The sequence below is a fragment of the Dreissena polymorpha genome, chromosome 8 (genome assembly GCF_020536995.1).
Source record: "Dreissena polymorpha isolate Duluth1 chromosome 8, UMN_Dpol_1.0, whole genome shotgun sequence".
Lineage (NCBI taxonomy): Eukaryota > Metazoa > Mollusca > Bivalvia > Myida > Dreissenidae > Dreissena > Dreissena polymorpha.
The window spans coordinates 100,454,254-100,470,481 of NC_068362.1; the positions used below are offsets into that span (position 1 = coordinate 100,454,254).

Sequence of the window (16,228 nt, forward strand, 5' to 3'; positions counted from 1 at the left end):
GTAAAACTAGAACCAGTTTCATCTGGATGTTAACCTATAGAAAAGAAACATTTAAGGACATAAAACTTTCTGAAATGGTCAGAAGTGGGTGGGGTAAAAGGGGTAAAAGCATCCTTTTTTGTAAGAAAAAATGTCAACAACTGTCCAAAAATAGAAAGAAAAAAGTATGGTTGACCAGAAATGATAAATATAAATTTTATCGAAAACTTTTGAAAATGTGTAAAACATCTCTTTAACAAACACATTCATATATCATTATTCATATATAATTAATATATGCTATAACATTAAAGAGATTTTATTAAAATGTTTTCAATATTTCTGTATCTTTTATTTTCTTGTGTGTAAATTATCATTTCTGGCCCACCATACTTGTTCAAGTGTACTATTTTTTGACTCCAGTTGTTTACATTTTTTTTACAAAAAAATGATGTTTTTTCAGTGTTTCTAGTGTGTTATATTTAATAATACTCTAACACTTTGTTCTACAGTGGTGTATGTTCCAGCTGGTAACAGTGGATTTATGAAGAAAATAAGAAAATAAGGACTTTGGTCGCCCAGGAAGAAAGTGGTTTTTAAGGTGAAAATATGTGATTATTTACTCTTTTTGAAAGATTTCATTACAACTGGTTCATGTATCACTGAAGTATATGCTATTTTAATTATGCATATTGCTCCAAACGATATATATAATGCTTTTATAAGGAATTATTCTTTAACATTACCCCAACCACTTCTGACCATTTCAGGAAGTGATATGTCCTTAATCGAAAAGATTCGATGCACTGGGATTAACGGAATACACACGCAACAGTTGACCGCAAACTAAAATCGTGTTTCACCTACTCAATAATGTGTGAGCGCAAGAAGGAAGATATTGTGGACAAAGTTTGTAAACATGTTCTACTATGTATCGCTTTACTATTGAACTACGGATTACTGTGCCAGGGCGCAAACAAGACGCTTCAGATCGTATGGATGGTGCCTCTACATGCATACCCTCTCGAGATATTTCGATACAACGCTTCCTCCTCCATCGCCGCGCTAGCATACGGTATCGAGACAATTAAGAACGAGTCCATCTTACCGGAATATGACCTTAAGTAAGGCTCTATAATAGTTGCCATGTTTCTTTAATTACAATATCGAATTTGATGCATGATACAATAATATACCTTAATGCTATTGAACAACCCCAGTACGTAGATTAACTAAATTTGAAGCAGATAAACCAAACTGCTGATAAAACATTGCATCGTAGCCAGGAAATAGATGAAACTTTGTACTATTGGCTGCGATATTGATAAGACATGTACATAATCATTGTACACGTGTATGAAATGACGTCTGGTAAGAATATTTATAAGATGAGTTGCAATAACTAGTGTTTCATATATAGACATCGGCATTGACCATCACTTATTTCTCAACACCTAAAGATAAAGAGCAAGCGCATCACAAAGAACCCTCGCGTTAGATTTGACCTGGAGAAATTGAAAGATCCAGTGATAGCAGAGGTATTTCAAGCACAAAAAGCTGGCAAATTGGCAGCCCTGAAGATCATATACAAGTACATAGACAACATAAGCAAAAACATATCTTACTTGATGTCTTACTGTTATCTGCCGAAGAGGTGCTTTGGAGAGAGAGAATAAAGAATAAACCATGGATGACGACCGAAATTATGAACCTATGTGACAAAAGAAGATAGCTGCAGTATGAGACTTACAACAGCCCAGGGCTCTAGGGCACATTACCCGAACGCAAACAGGGAGGTTAGGAAGAAGATGAAAGTGGCCTAGGAGGAATGGATTGAGGAACAATGTATCATCATCGACAAAGAGATGACTTCAGGACGCAGTAAGAAGGCCGACAACACCCTTAAGACCCCCACGAAGACCATTTAGCCGAAGGTTAGTGTTATATCAGACGCTGACCGGAATCCCCGAACCGAGAGTACCGCAGTCGTAAACAGATAGGATGAATACTGGAGTGACTTCTACAAATATCCACTCTAACCGGTAAACAGTCTCCTTTAAAACGATTCCAGACAAGACGCGGTCGACGGAAGTCCATCCATACTTAAGGCAGAGGTGGAGGATGCATTGCGTAGTCTTAGGCCTAAACATTATCCGGGATTAGACAACGTCCCTTCCGAGCTGTTTAGCACGGAGGAGAGGCAATGACTGCAGAATTGACGGCACTATGCCAAAAGATCTGGGAGGAGAAGCAGTGGCCAAAGGAGTGGCATGAGAGCCTATGGTATATTATGAGAGGAGTTAACATTGACGAAGGGCATATAAAGTCATTCAAGAACTCTACGGAAACGCCACCAGTGCAGTGCTTCTCAGCGGAAAGCAGGGAAACTTCTTCAGGACATCAATGGGCGTCCGTCAGGGATGTCTATGATCCTGTTCAAACTTTTCCTTAAGAAGATAATGTATGAGGCTCTGCATGACCACTACACCTCTATCATGATCGGTGGAATACCCATCCTCAACTTTAGAGTTGCTAATGATATTAACCTCATGGGTGACCCCGGCAGTGAACTTCAAGATCTCACCAACAGACTATATGAAAGAGAAAGACCGTACGGGACAGCACAGAGAAATCAAACATCACGGTGAACAGCACGACCAAATCCAATGCAGGCATCACCATGAATTTTTTTTGTGTTTATAGCTATATCTATCATATCAATATATGTACATTTTTACACTATATAAACATATAAAAGGGTCGCAACTATATTCGATCTCGCCTTACGTGCAAATAACGTGCTTGAAGATAAGAAAAGGCGCGCGTGCAATACTGATTTGTCCATTTCAGAAATGAGATTGTATGCAATAACCTGTGGGACAGTGATAGCCAATTACCAATTCTTATAATTTTAAAGAATGTCCGCCCTTTGTGTCCTTTTTACAAACTGTCTTGGTCGTTATACAGCACATTTAATTCGCTCGACTCTAAGTCTATGATAGAGTACGGAGAGAATTTATTTAAGTTAAGTGTGAATTTAAGTTCCTTTTCCAATGTCAATACACTTTATCAAGGATTATTTAAAAATATATCAATTAAAACACTAAATTTTTGGTAAGAATAATTGTTGAATCGCTGTTTTCCGTTAGTTGAAGGGTCATGATTTTTAATACATAATACAATTTTAGTACAATGATACAACTATATATGCAAATTCTGTAACAGTTTTGCTTGTGCATGTGTTTTTCTACTTAAAGATATTCTCGTATATTTTAAAACATGTAGTTTGTTTTTGAAAGCGATTTCTTATATTCTAACATCATGGACTATTTTTTCTCCAAACTTGCATGATCATAATGGTATAGATGGCCACACCTGGGGCCTTTATACATTATAAGTATACTTTCTGTAGTTAATCAACTGACCATTTACCTTGACATACATTTTTTAGACCCTGACAATAAATAACCGTTTTACTGACCGTTCAGTTCGATACAAAAATTTGACATCATTTGCTAGTATGTTCTCTATAATGAATGGGGAGATCCCCAAACTGGATAGTTATGTTACCGGGATATAGATTCTCTCTCACAGCCTGACTGTTCTGGATAGGCAATGTAGCAGCAAGCATGGGATAGGAGCGCTGGTGGACCTCTTGATGGTCCGGACTATTGACGTCGTTATCGGCCCGCCTTGCCCTGATGGTAAACTGATTATCATAAGAAGCAAATATATCCTTTAAAATATTACTTCGTGTCATTATATCCAAAAACAATATGGTCCATGTACATGAGTTATAATTATAAATACACCAAAGTATACTATAATTTTTATCGGCATTGCCCCATTTAGATACTTTTCGTTCCAAATTGTTTGTAATGTTTACTTAACATGAGTTCAATTAGGGGTCATATTAAGATATAGTGTTTCCTTATACTACATACACGATCCTTTAGTGTGCATCTCAGTATCCCCATATAGGCTCAATTCTTAATATCAACATGCAGCTACGTTAAGGTTGTAAAGTAATATTTACATAGGCATTTGTAATATGCGTGTATAATATCAACCCAAGTTGTATTAAGTTGTGTTATATCTTTAACTTTATGGGATTTAAGATTTGTATCTTTAAACAATATGAACAGACATCAACCTTAATTTTGTATATCCAGATAAATAATAATTATAGGTGTGCCCATATATCGACATGGAAATTTTATAAATTTTGACAAAGTGGACCAATCAACTTTCGATTTTCATAAAATGATCGGGTAAAATTCGGCTAATCGTCCGGATGCACTGCACATTGTCTTTTTGCTGTAAGTTGTGGAGCCGATCGGAGAGCTGATGTCGTACAGAAACGTCGCGGTGATCAATTGGGTGTCGCAGCAGCAGATGATTAAGACCAAGGACGTGTTGACCACGTACATACAAACGATGACACCCGTCTAATCTCTCGGTATGTATATTAAATGAACCGCCGCTAACTTATCAAGATATATATATATATATAAGCCGTGCTCTGTGAAAAGTGGGTTTAATTCATAAGCGTAAAGTGTGCCCCAGTTTAGCCTGTGTAGTTCGCATAGAAAATATAGTCCCGGATTAATATATATATATATATATATATATATATATATATATATATATATATATATATATATATATATATATATATATATATATATATATATATATCGTTCAATACTGCCGGACTCCCCTCGCAGGTATTACTGATAGGTGAGCGTGTCAGTGAAAGATTAGAAGGGGTTTAAAAGCATTGAAAGGGAGACTTCAAAGCATAAAAGTGAGGTGAAAAAAAGTGTGATAGTGTTTTACAAGAGGAAACATATTTATAGGTTAAAAGTTGTTAAAAACAATGTTTTGCGCATTCAGGGACGACAAGTGAGTAGAGTGGGGCTAAGGCAACGTTCAAACCCCTCTAGGTCTGACTGCTGTACAACCTAGGAAGGTAGGCTGTTCCAAAGAACTACGGTGTAAGGCAAGAAGGAATATTTAATGTAGTTGGCTGATGTATGGACTTGTCTGAATGAGAGTGGGTGCATATGACGAGTCATCCTCTCAAGATGGCGGCGAGATGGTTACCAGGCCATACACAATCTTGTAAAACGTGGTCATTCGGGATAGATCACGTCGGTCCGTTAAAGTCTGCCAGCCAAGCTCAGTCTGCATACCGGTGACACTGCTGTAGGATGAGTAGTTGTTTTTCACCCAGCGGACTGCTCTGCGCTGTACTTTTTTCTATGTTGTCGGTATTATATTTGGTATGTGGGCTCCAGACAGAGGACGCATATTCTACCTGGGGTCTAACTAAGGTCTTATAGGCTACTTCTCTGATGTTTTCATTTTTAGTTTGTATATTCCTGTTGATAAACCAAGAGATTAATTAGCATTTGTTCTAATGTTAGTAATATGTTTGTTCCAAGAAAAATTATCTGAAATAGAAACACCTAAATATTTAGCACGGTCTTCGACTTCATGGATTTGTCCATGTAGCCTGTAATTGAAGATGAATTTATGGTTTTTTTTTCTTAGAAATAATAAGGACGACACATTTACTAGGGTTGAACTCCGTGTCCCACAGATTTTCCCAATGTACTAATTTGTCTAAATCATTTTGAAGACAGGCGCAATCTTGCAAGTTGTTAATAGCCAAGTATACAGCGGTGTCATCTGCAAACAAACGAATTTGAGTAGAGATAGAGTCAGGAAGGCCATTTATGTATCAAAAATAGAATAAAGGACCAAGTACTGAGCCTTGTGGCACGCCCGATGTTACAGAGACTTCTGATGAGCGTTCTCCTTCCAGTACAACTGTTTGCGATCTACCTATGAGAAAAGACTTGATCCAGGAAACTGTAGGTTTATTATCTCCATGTTGCTGTAATTTAAAAAGTAATTTAAGGTGGCTGACTTTATCAAAAGCTTCGCTGAAGTCTAGAAGTATAAGATCTGGGTGATGACCATTTACGAGATTGCAAGCCAGTTAGTCGACAAGTTGAATAAGTCGAGTTTCGCAGGATTGACGTTTCCTGAAACCATGCTGAAAGTCATACAAAATGATATGTTTGTTAAAATTTGCTGTGAGGTTGGAAGATAGCTAATAATGCTCTATAACGTTTGCAAAGAATACATGCTATTGAGATAGGTCAATAGTTGACAGGATCTTCTTTATTTCATTTTTTTAACAGAAGTACGACATTTGCAGTGGCACAAATCTTTGGTAAAATACCTGTGTCAAGAGATTTCTAAAAGAGAATCGATAGTATAGGTGAGATTTGATGACGAAGATTTTGAAGGACTAGTGGCCTGATGTTGTCTGGACCTGCAGATTTGTGGGGGTTCAGGTTGGAAAGGAGCTTCAGAACGCCGTTGAACGAGATAGTAATTTCTGGCATGATAGGGTATCTGCTACTTGAAAAAGAACGATCATTAGAATTTTCCAGGGCTGGAAAATAAGATTGATATAGAGTAGAGGGGACATATGCTAAAAACTGACTGAAATTGCTGGGTCAGGATATTGGCTTTGTCTTTATTTGCGGATTGTGTTGTACCTGAAATTGTATCATAAAATGTCGAAATACCGCATGCATTTTGTTTGGCGCTCTTGCTTAATATGAAAAGATTTTTTATGTTAAATTTTGAGCTGGATTCATCTGTTTCTCCATTTTAGTCTTTTATACCTAAATATATATATAATGTAATTATCATATGACAATTTGATGGTCTTATTGATCTTGTGTTTTGGATTAAAAAATGTTTGTTTAATTTTGTTGTTTCTCTCTTTCTTCATTTTGATGTAGAGTTTGTCCCTCTTCATCGATAAGCGTTTGATGGGCTGTGTTATCAACGGTAGGAAGACTTTTGGACCTATTCTTTTTGTGGGAACTTAGTCTGAAATTCCTGTAGATATAGCATTACACAATTTCTCCCTAATGACTTCCACTGGTGCTGTTGAATTATTAGACAACATATCATTAGACACATACCCAATGTACTCTTTGAAACCATCCTAGTCTGCTTTCTTACATAAATGTAAAGTTCTAGATTTTTGACGCGTTTGTTTTGGTTTAACACTGGCTGTCAAGGAAACAATTTGATGGTCTGAGATATCTGGAAGACAAGAAATATCAGTTGTTAATGTGTGATTTGTAGTGAGAAATAAGATCAAGAATGTTGTCGCCTCTTGTACCATCAGTAACTATTTGAGTCACTCCAAAATCTGAAAGTAAGTCAATGAAATCATCATAATGGTTAATAAAATTACAATTGGGTTTAATAGATGGAACATGAACTGTACTCCATGAGAATTTTAAGTAGTTGAAGTAACCAAGGATCCATAGATTTCCTTTTATTAACTTGCAAGATCTAAAGATTTTCTAAATTCCAAGGCGCTGTTGATTTCTGCTTCTTTAGGTCTGTAATAAGCAGCAATATATAAAGGTTAACATGATTCAAAAATCAATTTTACCCATATGGTCTCGCAATATGTTTTGAGTTGTTTTGCTCGGTGGCAATTATGGCAATTTTTACGAAGATAAATACTCCGCCACCTTTGCCTGATCTGTCTTGTCTAAAAGAAGAATAACCTAAACATTATGGAAAAATTCATTATCTTTATGATCGTTATGTAACCATGACTCTGTACCTACAACAAAATCTCGTTGGTGGTGATCTAGTAGGGATATAAATTCAGGCTTGTATGCCCCCGGATCGAATGATCGGGGGTATATTGTTTTTGACCTGTCTGTCTGTCTGTCATTCATTCAGGCATTCATTCATTCATTGAATGTGTCCAAAAACTTTTACCTTGGTCATAACTTTTAAAATATTGAAAATAGCAACTTGATATTTGGCATGCATGTGTATCTCATAGAGCTGAACATTTTGAGTGGTAAAAGGTCAAGGTCATCCTTCAAGGTCAATGATCAAATATATGTCTTCAAAGCGGCGCAATATGGGGCATTGTGTTTCTGACAAACACATCTCTTGTTATTCACTATGAATTGACAATCTACTATAATAACTTCTTATTTTGGATACTGTTTATCGTATAAAGTTTGACGATTTGTTTTGGCTGGCGTCCTGGTACATTGTCGTCTTCAGCCGGGTAAGTCAGTGCGAAGACACTCAAAGTGGAAGAGCTATATTGCAATTCCAGGGAATTCACAGACAAAGATGAGTTGGTAGAAAAATTCACCGCATCACAAATCGAGCAAACCCAGGAAAACGAGCCTCATGCAACAAGATCATCATATGAAGTCTGACTGATGTCATGGCAGCTGATGTGAAACTAATTTGTACAGGAGTCGCATTCAATGGCTGGATCATTGTCTCTTACTTCAATACTACAGGAACCACATGGATACTGGATACTGGGGTTGTTTTCAACATCGGGAGACATGGACATAAGTAAAATACATAAGTAAATACATAAGTAAAATAATTACATGTTACGTGATGGTTTGACAGGTGGGGTAGGGCCGCAGCGGCGCATGCTTTTAAACTTTTCAAAACACAAGCGCAGGAGACTGTTCTGGCTGGACGTTAGCTATTTGAGTGTTTACTCATTAAACAGGTAACACAATACCTGAAAACAGCCTGTCCAGGGAAATGTAAACAAACAAAAATGGCTGGTGTTGAGGGTCAAGGTCACGATTTTACCTGTGTGTAAACACCAAAAGAAGGGAAAATACGCACAAATACGACTATGTAAAAACCATAGACCAAGGAACAACCTACAAATGTGTTACTAACTGATATGAGCACAAGGAATAATCCCTGAATGACAAAAACATGTTTGTTTTTTTTTAATTAAAAGAGCGAAGCAAAAACAGTATGCGCAGTAGATCTTAAATATATAAAAACAATGATAAGGTAGTTAACATTTCCAATAGCACGTTAATGTCAGATAATGTGCTTTTCTATCTCTTTTTTTAGCTTATGAACTTGTAAATGTGCGTTTAAGTCTGAGATGTCGTTGATTTGCTGTTTAATGTGTATTTTGTGTATTGTTTTGAATGCGCATTCTTACTCGAAACCGCACGACAAGTAAAGCCCTTGCCCTATATGGCAGGGTGGATAAGCCAGTCCCGGATCGTCCTTGATGCCCAGAATCAAGATAGGAGGCGATCCGTGGACCTTTTATCGATTTTCGGGCATAAACGGTCTTCCAAAGACCATCAATGCGGTGATTACACGGCACCCACACGGACAAACACGGCAGCAACACGAAATCAACATGGCAATCACAAACACGTAATTGTCTCCGGAGACTGCAGCATTGCCAAGTGTAGACGTCGACGGGATTAAAATCCAGAACGCGTTCTTATTGAACCATTGATCTATTGCTTCTGAAAAGTATGTTGTTTAAGACTCTATCGGAATGTTTTTCATGGAATGTGAACAACATTTGTTGGTCGTCAATCGGTAAAGGGTAAGGATAAGGTAGGTCCTACACTTATGATATCCTTAAGAAAACTGTTGTTGAACACTGAACACCACCGGCTTATCACTTTCGGACTACTTCCGCACAAGTGAACTTGTCGTCGGCGTTGACAAAATCCATGAATATTATTAAAGGGTAACCCGTGTAGTTGTAGTACAAGGAACCACTATGTCATGTACACGGCATGAACATGTGCTTGCCGCCCAAGGCACCAGCTGTACATCGGTCGACCAACTGCTGCGCAATGTTCTTCAACTCATTTGTGCCTTTAACGACAGAGAATTTGTTCCTCAAAAATACCACAAGTATCGGATCGCTGATCTAACGGATGATCATATTTGTGCGACCCGGAAGCCTTACATCATAGAGTGTTTGATGTCTCTTAATGCAATATTATTGCCAACTAATTTCAAGTTATCAGAGGCTTCCTTTAGTTTGACTTCTTCGAGTTGATTCCCTGTGTGTCAGGATCTCCTGTTTTATCTGACAACCAAATTTAAAATAAAAAATTTAAGAACCACTTGGTATTTTCTCCGAGATTGTCCCTGTAGCTGACGTATACTGATCAACACGTCAGATTTCAATTTTCTGAGGAATGCTATGGAATAAATTGCATTCTATTTCAAAATTTCTTGTATTTGTTTAATAATGACCCGCTTGATTATTTCATTTAAAAAAAATAGAAAAACAATTTTCAATAAATTGCCAGAACGTTTTCATGCAGAATTTATTTTTTCTTACTGAACAGGTGGACTCACGACCAGATTCTTGAAAGATACAGGCTGGAAGAACTTTATCATCGTTCGGGATAAAAATAAGGAATATGACGCATTGGCGGAGATCTTGGAGTCCACACTGAGCTCCTTCAACGCAATCGGCTTCCGTTTTAAACAGGTTCATAAGCTTCACAAGGCGATGGAGTACGATGACGATAATAAGTACACCGACATTGACGCAACATTGAACAGCGAAAAGCACGAGGGAAGAAGTAATGCAGTTTTCGGATATTGATATAAGTGATGAATAGCACTATTGTAAAATGTGTGAATCGCTTTGGAGTTGGCGATTCTAAAGTTCCTTTGCCCGGTAACATGTAGTTTGCAATCTGTTCAAGTCGTTAAAAACTAAATAAGCTCTTAAATAAATTTAGTAGCAGAAAGCGTCAGTCAATAAGACATTGTAATATATGGGTCCGCTTTGTTTTAGTTGTCCTTCTCGTTATTGACCAGTTCAATCTGCGGAATGTGATGCTGCAAGCGCATAAACTCAAAATGACAAATGGGGATTATCAGTTCCTTTACACATACGGAAGGGTATGTAAAAATAAAAAGTTATATCCATGTCTTGATCTAACGTCAGTTTGTGCTGGACGGTTCTTTTCCGATATGCTTCGCCTGGCCATAAAACTGTGCGTTTATTGATGGCGATTGTTAATAATAGAGTAACGTGCCCATATGCATAACAGTGATTGACAGAATACCTTATTGTAGTGACAACCGGTTAATAATACACTTCAATAAAAGACTGAATTTTACGATCTTTTAGAAGTCGATGATTTTTAATAGGCGACGGTTTAAAAATGGCGTGTTGGAAACTTCTATGTTAACGTGTTTGCTTATTAAGCGCAATTACGCCATATTTAAAGTGTGAAAAAATAAACGAAAAGAAATATGTGCTTCAAGGAAAATTAAATTAAAAAAACTGTAACAGTATCCCATTCATTTGAGTGGGAAAAAACATCACCATTTAAGCTAATATGGATACCCGTAAACAAAGAAATTTAAGAAAAAGGCACACCGTTATATTGCAACACTTCACCACCATTATTCACTTAAAATCAATATAAGTATCAGTTGAAGCATTAGTTTTTTTGTATTGTATATCTGAAAGTAGTCAGAAGTAAAAATAAATAGGTTTAATACATGCCAGATCTATAGAAAGTATGTACTTTGTCTTCTAGACTTTATGGTGTGTATTTTCTAGTAACTATACACTGTGACCAATTGCAGATAGCGACACAGCATATATTGGAAACAAACTTCGGGAAAGACAGATTGTGGAGGCGGGGGGATGAAAATGACGTGATTGCCAGACAGGCTTTTGAAAATGTGCGGCTGGTAATTGTTTTGAAAATAAAATATACAAATAAATTTAAATGCAATATGTGTAATTTCACTTGGATATTGTGTACTGTTTATAGCATATTTCTATTATTGATGATGTATGCTTAGTTTCTTGACTTTTCCCCTTTATAGAATATTAAGATACATGTGGCATCAATATTTTTATAAAAGCCAAATAACCAAACTGGTTAATCTTACATTTGAGTATTTTATGTTGATGGCAGAGACATGTACATATATCGATATGTATATACCAGATGGCAACAAAAAGGAACAACAATATGAACATGTAACGTAAAAACAATACATGCGTACTAACTGAGGCACGAGCCGAAGCGCTACCGTTTGGGCATCTTCGGAATAGCCTTGGTGAGATTGCTTTGCGTTCAATAAACAACAACGGACAAATGGCACAAGATATGGTTTAGGCGAGAGGATTCAAAACATCGGCACGTGGTTGCTTTTATCGTTGGGCAGAAAGTAGTCATCAGCGACATCTGTTGCACCACAATCTTTAGCAGTTTCATATCCATCCGTAGCTCAGTGAGACATCGAAGAGATAAAAAAGTTTTAGGAAATGTACGAGCGCTTTATAGCGTAAGTTCCGAAGGCAGCATCATCTTCGTCCAAGGCGTCTGGAACGCCAGGTTTTGCCCAGACGGCTGCAAGGTATGGTCAGAGACAATTTTAGACCATGTCATTGACACCGTCACTAACAACATCAATTAAGTCATGTCAATGATGTCATCCGCCAAAGAAATACCAGAAAGTAAAATGGAGGTGAGGAGGAAGATGAAAGATGCCAAGGAGTGGAGTGTATACGTATTAACAAAGAGTTGACCGAATAAAATATAAGAAAGCCTTCATCACCATTAAGACCCTTACTAAGACCAGTAAGCAAAATACAAGTATTGTAGCAGATGTTGATGCTTACCTTCTGACCGATAGGGCCTCAGTCCTAAACAGGTGGACCGAAAAGAGCAGGGAACTGTATATAATTACACTCTTTAACCAGACATTGGTCTCGTTCAGAACGATACCAGACCAGAAGCCGACAACGAAAGTCTGCCCATTCTAAAGCCGGAGGTGGGAGAGTAAGTGCCAAATATGACGGCTGACAAATCTTCGGGACAAGACAACGTTCCCTCCGGGCTGGTTACGGACGGAGGCGAGGCAACTGCTGCAGTAATGAGGGCACTATGCTCCAATATCTTGGAAAAGAATTAGTTGTCAAAGGAAAGGGGCCCAGTCTCTGTTCATCCCCGTACCGAAAAAGGGAAAACTCAAGCTGTGCGAGAAGTACCGTACGATAAGTCTTTACAGCCATACCAGGAAAGTCATGTTTCGCTTCATCCTAAACAGACTGGAAAATAAGGCCGAGGAAGTACTTGCGGAAGAGCAGACTGGATTTAGAGCTGGACGGAGCTCAATGTAACACAGAAAGCGTTCGACCGCGGGTGGTATGATGGCCAATTACGGTTCTGGGAGGATTCGGCATTGCCGAATGGCTAGTCAAGACAAGACAAGATCATCAACCGACGAAAGCTGGCATGGCTTTGACAGGTCACCAGACATGATTATGTGAGCAAGATTACGCTTCAGGGCTCGCTAGAGGCAGGTTGCCATCGAGGCCGTCAGAAGAAAAGCTTGATGCACGACGTGAAAGTACCCCTCCAGGATCTCTGTGTCATCGATTCTCATTTACCCACAACGGCCATAGCGGCCCTGATGATGATGATGATGACGACAATGATAATGCTGTTGATGATGATGATGATTATGATGATGTTTTGTGTGTTTTTTCTTTAAATTTGACCCAGCATTTGTACAAATATTACCAGATATGTAAATTTCAAAAATGGAAATTCATTTCTGCGTTGAATAAGACCGAGTTCATGGAAATCACTGCACAATTGATGAATTTATGGCTGTTCAAAGCGATGCACCCTGTTTTCGGTCATTTTGAGTTGAATACCTTGTTATATATATATATCTTTGATAGTGAAGTTACTTTTTTCAGAGAAGTTGATTTATCGTTATAATTTGATTATTGTTTATTTAAAATGATGCTTTTATACTAACTAATATCGTAGTCACACGCTTACAACCTCTGATGTCAATCAAACACGCAAAAACTCAAAAATGCTCATCGTGCAGATCATTCAATAATTACAAGGAGTAGAGCGCGGCTGTGTTTCTACAAACGCATAAATTATTGTATGTATTATTGTGCAATCGTCGTCGCTATTTTGTATTCGTCGAAATATTTTCTTCGAATTATTTAATGTACCTATTACAAATACATATGTTTCCATTCAAATGATGAGTATGTCATGTACTTCTGTATGTACTTCTATTATTATGATTTTCGTTAACACGCACTAGTATTTTCTAATCATGTTTATTCGTTTAATTATACTGATAATCCAATAATGATGGACTTAACCTTTAAAAAATCATGAGTCATGGTATCCGAAACAATCTTGCATCCCGGAAGTCTCGCTAATAGCTATCGAGCAAAATTCGGATTACCGAAAAGCAATTCAACGAGCCAGTTTGACCTTAATTGTATATATGTATGGCAAAAATAATATAATTAATTATTTAAACACCTATTGTCTTTTTAAAGAGACAAAATATTTTCTGACATATCTTGTTGATAATACATACGGCCAAAAAAAGGATTTTTAAAATCCACGACTATAACTTTGCTTTAATTATTATGGGATATAAGTTTCGTGACACACACTATTTTTCCGCAGTTCACACTGAGTCAGACGATCCCGGAGCACATGTGGTACGGCAACGCCCTCTACTCGTATAACAACCTCTACAGAAAGACAGACATGCCCAGGCCATTGAAAGTGGTTAGTTATGTATTTATTAAATGTTAAATCACCAAAACATTCGTATGTCAATATCTGGCAATCGCCATGAAGTACTATGAGCTTTTTTATTTTCATTCGACACTTGTGAACTACTAAGAACGTTAGTTTTATGTTAGATTAATTATTTGTAAAGGCAACTACAGTTTCGTTTGGAAACAAGCTTCTGTGTAAGCTGATATTCATTTCAATTTTGTAAAAGATATGTATACATTTGTAAATCACACATTGATATGTATTGACTGACTGAAACTTAATTGATGATCGTATTATAACCTTAAGTTCTCGTTCAGAATATTTTTTTAATAATTATAGTTATTAATTAGGCAAGAAACACAACTATCAAACTATGTTTCCTTTTTTCTTATTAAATCCATTAAGAAAAATTAACCAAATAAAATGATGAATAAATGTGCATTAATATATGAATATATGTTGATATCATTGATTTGTTATTTTTATTTGACAAATGATTAACAGTTAAGGTAAATAAGAATGTTAATATATGTTGTTTAATTAAACAATATCCATTGTTAACATGCACGAGACACAAATTTATACTAATTTTGATATAGTGGAATGTAAAGTCTGTGTGCGTCTTTGTGTGTCTTTGTGCGTCTTTGTGTGTCTTTGTGCGTCTTTGTGCGTCTTAGCAGCATTTAGTAGGACCGTGTAAAGTACCAACGTCTTTCTATGTTGGCCTCGTTTTTAAAATATTTCGTTTATGACGTGATTAAATACGATGTCATTTCAAGTTTTAAAACTTTGACATTATTTTTTATATTATGCATCTGTCTTGTTAACGAAGCATTTGTGTAATTTTGTGATAAAAGTCGTTGTTATGAGAACACTTACCGATAACACAAACTAACTCCACCCTCGTTCTGTAATTTCAGATAAAATTCGATGGCACTATTTTGGCACCACCCACATTTGCGTTTATGATGCTACTCTAGTGTTTATTTATCTTTTGTAATGCTTACTCGATTGCCAACATATGCAATATACTAGCTCAAAATGATCGACACTTTCATCTCTTATCGATCATTTTTAATGGTGGATTTTAAAGTAAGATTTTCTCATTTAAACGTGCTAGTTATCTATCTTGCAATAGACTGTTAAGATGGCGATTGTTGAACTAGACAGTGTAATTACGTGATTTTGTTTTATCACAATGACGGTTCCAAATTTTTTCATGTATACTATTTTCGTATGTTAATTGCTTATTTCTCGTCAGAACTGTTGAAACCATGAAGTTCTGATAACCGTCATTCATCAAATATTTTTTAAACACTGACCCGATCGATTGTTTGTTTATTTATTTATTTTTTGACAACTTTCCTAAAAAATAGTTCCAAATGTACGTGACTTAATATAATATCGGCTTCTCTATGCCGATATCATCCACGTCCGATATTAATCCGTTATAAAACAGTAAATATAAAATTTTATCCTGTCACATGCCTTTAAATCAGCCTAATAACCAGGTAACCTAATAACCCAAAAGATACTAGGCTAGTTGACCACGTGATCGCGAATATCCGTCAGTCGCTCTCCGCGCATGCGTATGCATTTAATAGTTTTTATTAATACAATATACTTTTTAACCAGGTTTTCCGAAGGAAAAAACTGGTTATTAGATTGGCGAATGCGGGCGGGCTGGCTGGCTGGCTGGCTGGCTGGCTGGCTGGCTGGCGGGCTGGCTGGCTGGCTGGCGGGCTGGCGGGCTGGCGGGCTGGCGGAACAAGCTTGTCCGGGCCATAACTATGTCG

The 16,228-nt window shown here is 37.1% G+C and overlaps 1 long non-coding RNA gene across 1 annotated transcript; it reads left to right on the plus strand.

Moving 5' to 3' along the window:
- Positions 1-3,591: 3,591 nt before the first annotated feature.
- LOC127841847 (uncharacterized) lies at positions 3,592-10,302 on the plus strand. The gene is made up of 3 exons (XR_008031353.1): positions 3,592-3,683; positions 4,304-4,438; positions 10,197-10,302. It is a non-coding gene; the product is annotated as an uncharacterized LOC127841847 (long non-coding RNA).
- Positions 10,303-16,228: the final 5,926 nt, after the last annotated feature.